A 7,073-nucleotide genomic window follows, 5' to 3' on the forward strand; every position below is an offset into this window, starting at 1 on the left:
GTTCAAATCCCAGGTCTGGCAGATAAAATGGCCCCAATTCCTAGCCAGGACCTTAACTTTATTGGTGGTGCAGGCATGGGGCTTGAATTCAGGTCATCACAACTCTGCCTCAGCCTTGATTACCCTAGGCTGGGGTGCAGCTTTTACACCCACAGATGATCCAGGGATCTTAGGACCAGAGTTCAACTCCCAGCTTTGGCAAAAATAACAAACCAACCAAGATGGAAGAGGAAAAACCAGGAAGTTTTACACAACAGATTTACCTTTGTTTCCTTAGCACTGTGACCATCCTGGGTCTTAATGACTCGGCTTGAAAATTGTACGAGACCTTGCATGGCCGAAGGCTGGTGGGCTGTCAGTGAAGCCTGAGCCCAACCCAGAAACCTAGGCCCTGAGTTCGATCCTGGGACTGCCATCTACAGAGCTGAAGATCCTAGAGAACTCGTTCCTATCTATAGGAACAATAATAGAATGTTTGTCATGTACTAATTAAATTACTAATTAGCTAGTCATTCTAGTATAAGATTGTATGAAATAAATATAGGTCATTGATTAATTTAATTAATACTTTATTGTTTCCTACCATGATTAATTAATGGAGGCATAATTTTAGACTAAATAATTGGTAGTAATAAAATATATAAAAATAAGATATGGACATCACTCTTTATATAGAATTCTACATTAGAATCTACATAAATGTTTATGTCTCTGTATAAATTTATTTATAGATACATATACATATGTAAATACACACACACACACACACACACACACACACACTTGAATCTACACATCTATCTGTTTATATATTGACCACTCCTAGGGCTTGAACTCAGGTCTTCAAATTTGCCCTACATCTTCATTTGAATCAGACTGGTGTGCTAACATTTACCCATTCATGAAGTGGGCCTTCTAGGCCCGAAGTTCAAATCACAGAACTGCCCAAAACTTAATCCTGGTGGAAGAAGTCAATTGTCCCAGTTGTTTTCCTTATCAGTGAAAGTGCTGGGTCTAAGGAATGATGTATAATACATAAGCAAATCTGTGTCCTATGCAATAGGATGTAAAAAATGTTATACATGTAATCATACTCTCTAAAATATGTAATAAATAAATAAAACACAAAATAAAATGAATAACTACACTAACTGCCATATGCAGTAAACATGTGTATGTAAATATAAATCATGTATTTAAAATGTATACGAATATTATTTTTTGGAGTGGTAGGGCTTGAATTCAGCCCCTGGGATCAGGCCTGAATTTCTTGTCTTCCAGCTCGGTGAGCTTCCCCTTCCCCCACATTGCTGCAGATTGACCAAAACCCTGAGTTCAAATCCCAGGCCTGGCAGAAAAATGGCCTGAATTCCAAGCCAAGGAGCTTCATAATTTTTAAAATATTTTTAATATATGTCTGTATCTGTCTGTCTGTATGTGTGTGTATATTTTTATTTTGTCAAGGACAGGGCTTGAACTCAGGGCATGGCAATTCTGCCTCAGCTTTGATCACTCTACACTGGGTTGCAGCCACTGGACACACAGCCGAGCCTGGGTCCCCAAAGGCTGAAAAGAAAGAAAAAAAAAAAAACCACCCGGCAAGGTGATCATCCTGGGTCTGAATGACACAGCTGAAAAGTGTTTGTAACCTGGCATTGCTGAAGTCTGATGGTCTTCCAGGGAAGCCATAGGCCAACACGGCAAAATAGGCTCTGTGTTCGAAGCCCAGTCCTGACCCCTACCAATGGAGGGAGATCCTAAGAGTCTCGTTCCTACTCACAGGAATACCGATGGAAATTAATGTCAAGGTTGAATTTGTTGTTCCTGAATGATACTACTATAAATTTAGAGACTGATTTTAGGAGGCTTATGGATTTTAATGAATATTTTTTGACACATTAAGAGAATACTATTAATTATATGGATGCAATAGTTTAAGGACAGTGGTTAATTTAATTAATAATTCATTAAGTATGAAAACAATAATATTAATTACATGGAGGCATAATAAATACCCCAAAATTGGCAGGAATGTAGCCTATATAACTAAATAATGTATCGACATCTTTGGCACTCTATAAATATCTATATCTATTTGTGTACTACCTTCTGCATGTCAGTCTGTTCTTATTTTGTCAACCCTTGGGGCTTAACCTCAGGCGCTGGGAACTGCTTGTCAGCTCCATATGCCACAGGCTGGTGTGCTGACACTCACCCATTCATGAATTGGGCTTTGTGGCTGTGAGTTCAGATGCCAGCACTCACAAAAATTGAATTGTGCAGTAAGAAGCCCATGGTGACACGTTTTCCTTTTCTGTAAAAGTCCTGGGTGTCAGGTATGAAGTTTCATACATAGGCATACCTATATCCTATGTAATAAATGCTGTAAATATTCCATGCATAATAGCAGTCAATAAAATAAATTGCAAATGAATAAAACAAAAAAATAAAATGAATAACTACACTAAGCACAATTTGGAGTCAACATACGGGGCAGGATGTCAGGGACTGGGGACTGCCTGGCAGCTGTTTTGGCTAGAGGCTGCTGTGCTGGCAGTAACCCATTCATGAAATGAGCCTTTTAGGCGGTAAGTTTAGATTCCAGCACTGCCAAAAATGTAATCTTGGAGTGAGAAGCCGAGTGTGACACATGATTTCCTTTTCTGTGAAAGTGCTCTGTGGTAGGTAGGATGTTTAATTTGTGTGCAAATCTATATGCTATGTAATAGGCTGTAATAAAGATAAAAATGTCATAGGTGGAAGAATTGTCACTACAATAAATGATAAACATTGAATTAGTAGTGAAATATTCTAGGATAAAATTAGACTCAATAAGTATAGGAAGTACATTAAGTTTAATTAATATTTTATTAAGCATTAACAGAATAAAAATTACATGGAGACATAATTAAATACCTAATAATTGGTAGTAACACATGATGCATAATTCAATAATATATAGACATCTGTCTCATTCTATGAAATATTAATTATATGTATGGATATATGTACATATATGATAAACAATACTGATATTGAGTAATTATTAATTGATGCTTTATTAATTGTTAACTGGGACACATCATTAAATGGAGATATAATTTAATACCTAAGAATTGGTACTAATATTATCTATAATTTAATAATATGCACACATCTCTCTTTTTGTGTCTACAATATTTATATACAGAAATCTCTATCTATTTATACCTTGTTCACTCCTGGGGCTTGGTGGTTCAGTGCTCACCTAGTAATCATGAAGCCCTGTGTTCAATTCCTCAGTGCCACATAAATAGAAAAACAGGAAGTTCTGCTATCTTTCAACCAATTGAGTGCTAGCCTTGAGCACAAATGCTTAGGGAGAGTTTATAAGCTCTTACTCAAGCCCCAGGACTGCCACCAAAAAAGGGCAGGATGTTCTAACTGCAATTATAGAAGGACATAACTTCAAATACCTCATTACAGAGCAAGCTAGGTGTGTGATGCTTACAGCTGCCACCTAACCTGACTTAGGCACATGTAAACCACTGCAACCCAGCTCCATGGGTTACACATGTCATCCTGGCTTATGCCTGTCATCTTAGCTGCTCGGGGTGTTTTAACCCCAGTCCTGGCAGGATGTCTATGAGACTCTTCAAAATATGATGGCTCCAAGTCATAGAGCTCTAGCCTTGAGTAAATATCATTAGAACAGTATCCCCATGCTTTCAGTTCAAGCCCCATGTCTACCTCCCCCAAGTAAAAAACCACCCCATTAAACCATTAGATATGAACTTGTATGGTTTGTGAAATTTTCCTTAAAGAACGGTGATATTGATGAAATCACCCTAATTTTAATGACAGCTTGTGGAACAGAGCTATGTGCTGAGTCTTCACAGGGTGCAGTGTGCTAAGTCCTGCATTGGGTGCTAAGTCTTTCACAAGATGCTGTGTGCTGAGTCCTGCAAAGAGTGACATGTACTGTGTCCTTCACAGGGTGCATTCTTACATCGTGCCCTTGTAAGGGATCCACAACTGAGATGATTATGCAGACAAGAATATTGAGGCTCAGATATGCTCCCATGGCAAGTACAAAATTATGTATTACTGAAGACTAGTGAGTTGTCTTCTGCGGACAAATGTTTTCTTTTTTTCTGTCATGAACCTTGAACTCGGGTTCTAGGTGCTGACCCTTACCTCTAGGGCTCATGGCTAGCACTTCACCACTTGGAACCATGGACCCCCTTGCAGCAGAAGCCAAGCCCAAGGGGTCAGTAGCTGGTCTGTCATCCCTCCTTCTCAGGAACCTGAAATCTGAAGATCTGGGTTCCAAAATATCCCAGACACAAAAGGTCCCATGAGACTATTATCTACAATTCACCACTAAGAACTTGAAGTGGAAGCAGGGTGCTTTCCTCATGCTGGTAATCCTAGCTACTCAGGCGAATGAGATCTGAGGATCAAGGTTCAAATCAAGCCTGGGCAGGAAAGTCTTTGAGACACTTAGCTCCAATGAACCACCAGAAAACCTGAAGTGGTAGAGCACAAGACTTGAGCTGAAGACCTCAAGAAAAGCACCCAGGCCCAGACTTCAACTCCTACAACTGACAACAACAACAACAACAAAAGACAGAACACACTAACAACCTGAGGTAGAGGCCTGGGAAAGTGCATTGGGGATAGAGTGTTTTGCATCTATGAAACCATAGGCTTGATTTCTCAGGACCATATCATTAGGAAAAACCCTGAAGTGGCTCTGTGGCTCCAGTGGGAGAAGGCTATCCTACAAGAGAAACTAGGTACAGTGCTCAGGTCCTGAGTTCAAGCTCCAGGACTCATGTATGTGTGTGCGTGCACACCCCCCCACACCCCCCACCCCCCCCAAACACAAACACACACACTCACAGACCAGAAGAGATGTTGTTACACAAAATGGTAAAGCACTGGGCTTCTGCACTGTGCTCCTGCTCAGCACAAAGGCCTTGTGATCAAAACCTAGCCACCCAGGGCCCAACAAGGAGAGGTCAAAGGTTTCAAAACCTGATGAGCTTCACCAGCCCTAGATGACAGGAAGCTTTGTGATATCCAACATGTACTTGGATTTCCCAAACCTAGGAGAGGCATCATAGGCCCATCATTGCTCCAATGAAACATTTCATTAGATTCAGTGCCCTAGTTGTCTGCCAGAAGTACTCCTGAATTATATTGAGCACTTTATCTGAACACAAAAACATAGTCTCACAAAAGCAGGATAAGTGCACATAACTTTATCTGCCATGGAAAGTGGCACAAATGAAAACTTGTTGTTAAAACAGAGCACTGGGGAGAGAGATAGCTTGGGGTACAAAGAGACCCTTTTCTCCTGACCTTCAGAGCACACCCACATTCATCCTCACTAACTGGCTCAGGTGGAATTGTTTGTTACCAAGCTGTACAGGAGTGAGGTCTTTTGTCTGCCTGTCCACACAATGTGAGAAACTTCTTCCAGCAGGCCTGGGATGCAGAGAAACCCTCAGGTTACACTGGGAACAGTGATGAGTTCCCTGGAACATGCACTGTCTTGAAAGAAGTCTCTGTGTTATGAAATTATTGTATTGAATACAAATTTCCTAACTTGGTGCCATTCATCATAGCTATTCTATAGCTTCACCTATAGGAATACATCCATACATAGACAATGACATGGAAGTACAGACTCTTTTTTGAGGGGGCAGGTCCTGAGGTTGAACTATGAGCCTAGGCATTGTCCCTGAGCTCCTTTTGCTCAAGGGTAGTACATGAAGCTTGAGTCATAGCCTCAATTCTGGTTTTTTTGTGATCTCTTAGAAGTAACAGTGTCATAGACTTTCCTACACTGGCTGGATTCAAGCTAAGATTCTCTCCATCTCAGCATCCTAAGGAGGTGGGATTACAATCAGCAGCTACTGACATCTTCTTTCCTTTCTTATTCATTTTTTAATCTGGACAATCTGACTTCTTAGCAGGGTCATTCCAATGGTTTGAATTTATAAGTAAACTACCCAATGTTTATTATAGTTGCTTTCTCTCCTCATCTTCTTCTCTGGTCACAGGTTTGAGGCCAAACGTGAGAAATGAGTGTCATAGTATTTTGGAGCAAATATCCACAGGATATGCCAATTCTGTCACTTAGCATTGAGCTAGAATTTACTGTCTCAGGATGAGAGGACCGAAACCTGGAGTGATCCTCATACTGTCTGCATTGCTCCTTTTGCCTATAAAATGATCTAATCATTATGCGTGTTTTGTGTCTCCAACTTTAAGTATCTAGAACACACTAGAAGCATCTTCCTGTTTCTGTTTTTCTGTAGTACCTCTCGAGATTTAGACTAAGGATTTGTGTGAAGCGGCTCCTCTGCGAATCCCTGAGAAAAGCCACTTGAAGCCTCTTCAGGAGATCGCCATTCAAAGCCAGCTGAGCAGGAAACTCGGTGAGACTCTTATCTACAATAAACCACCAGTGAACCAGAAGTGGAGCAGTGGCCCAGAGGGTAGAGCTCCAGCTTTGAGAGAGAAAGCTGAGCAGGACGTACAAGCCAGACCATGCAGGAAAGCCTGGGAGTTGATTATGTCCAATTAACGACCAGATATCTCTTCAATTACATTCTGTTGGCATGTTGCATGGGCCTAGGTGAGAAGTCTTGCCCCTGTTATCTGATGATACAGGTAACTGGGACCTGAGATCCTAGGACCCATGGGTCCTACAGAAGAGAAGTATTTTTTAGACATCATATCAGCAAAATTTGGGCATAATCACTGGAATGCTTCAGAAATATGGAGAAAAACAGTTTGGGACCAGCGAGTTAAAACAATATACAGAGCAGCAGAATAAAATCCCATGTAGATTAGAGGAAAACAACACTCATTTTTTGCTATGTGATTTCAGAAGGTCATGTACACTTAGAAGGTATCACAAGTTTGTACCTAAAATATTGCATTGATACATTTTATATATAATATAATGAAAAGGCTCATGTTTTGCATTGTTCTGTTGTGGTTAGGGTATCAAAGGCAACTCTGTTTTAAAGTATTATTCCATTATCTCTACCTCAGTGTTTAGTAGAGTTAAACCTAAA

This window comes from Dipodomys spectabilis, unplaced genomic scaffold, assembly GCF_019054845.1.
Source record: "Dipodomys spectabilis isolate Male_0828 unplaced genomic scaffold, ASM1905484v1 ptg000536l, whole genome shotgun sequence".
NCBI lineage: Eukaryota > Metazoa > Chordata > Mammalia > Rodentia > Heteromyidae > Dipodomys > Dipodomys spectabilis.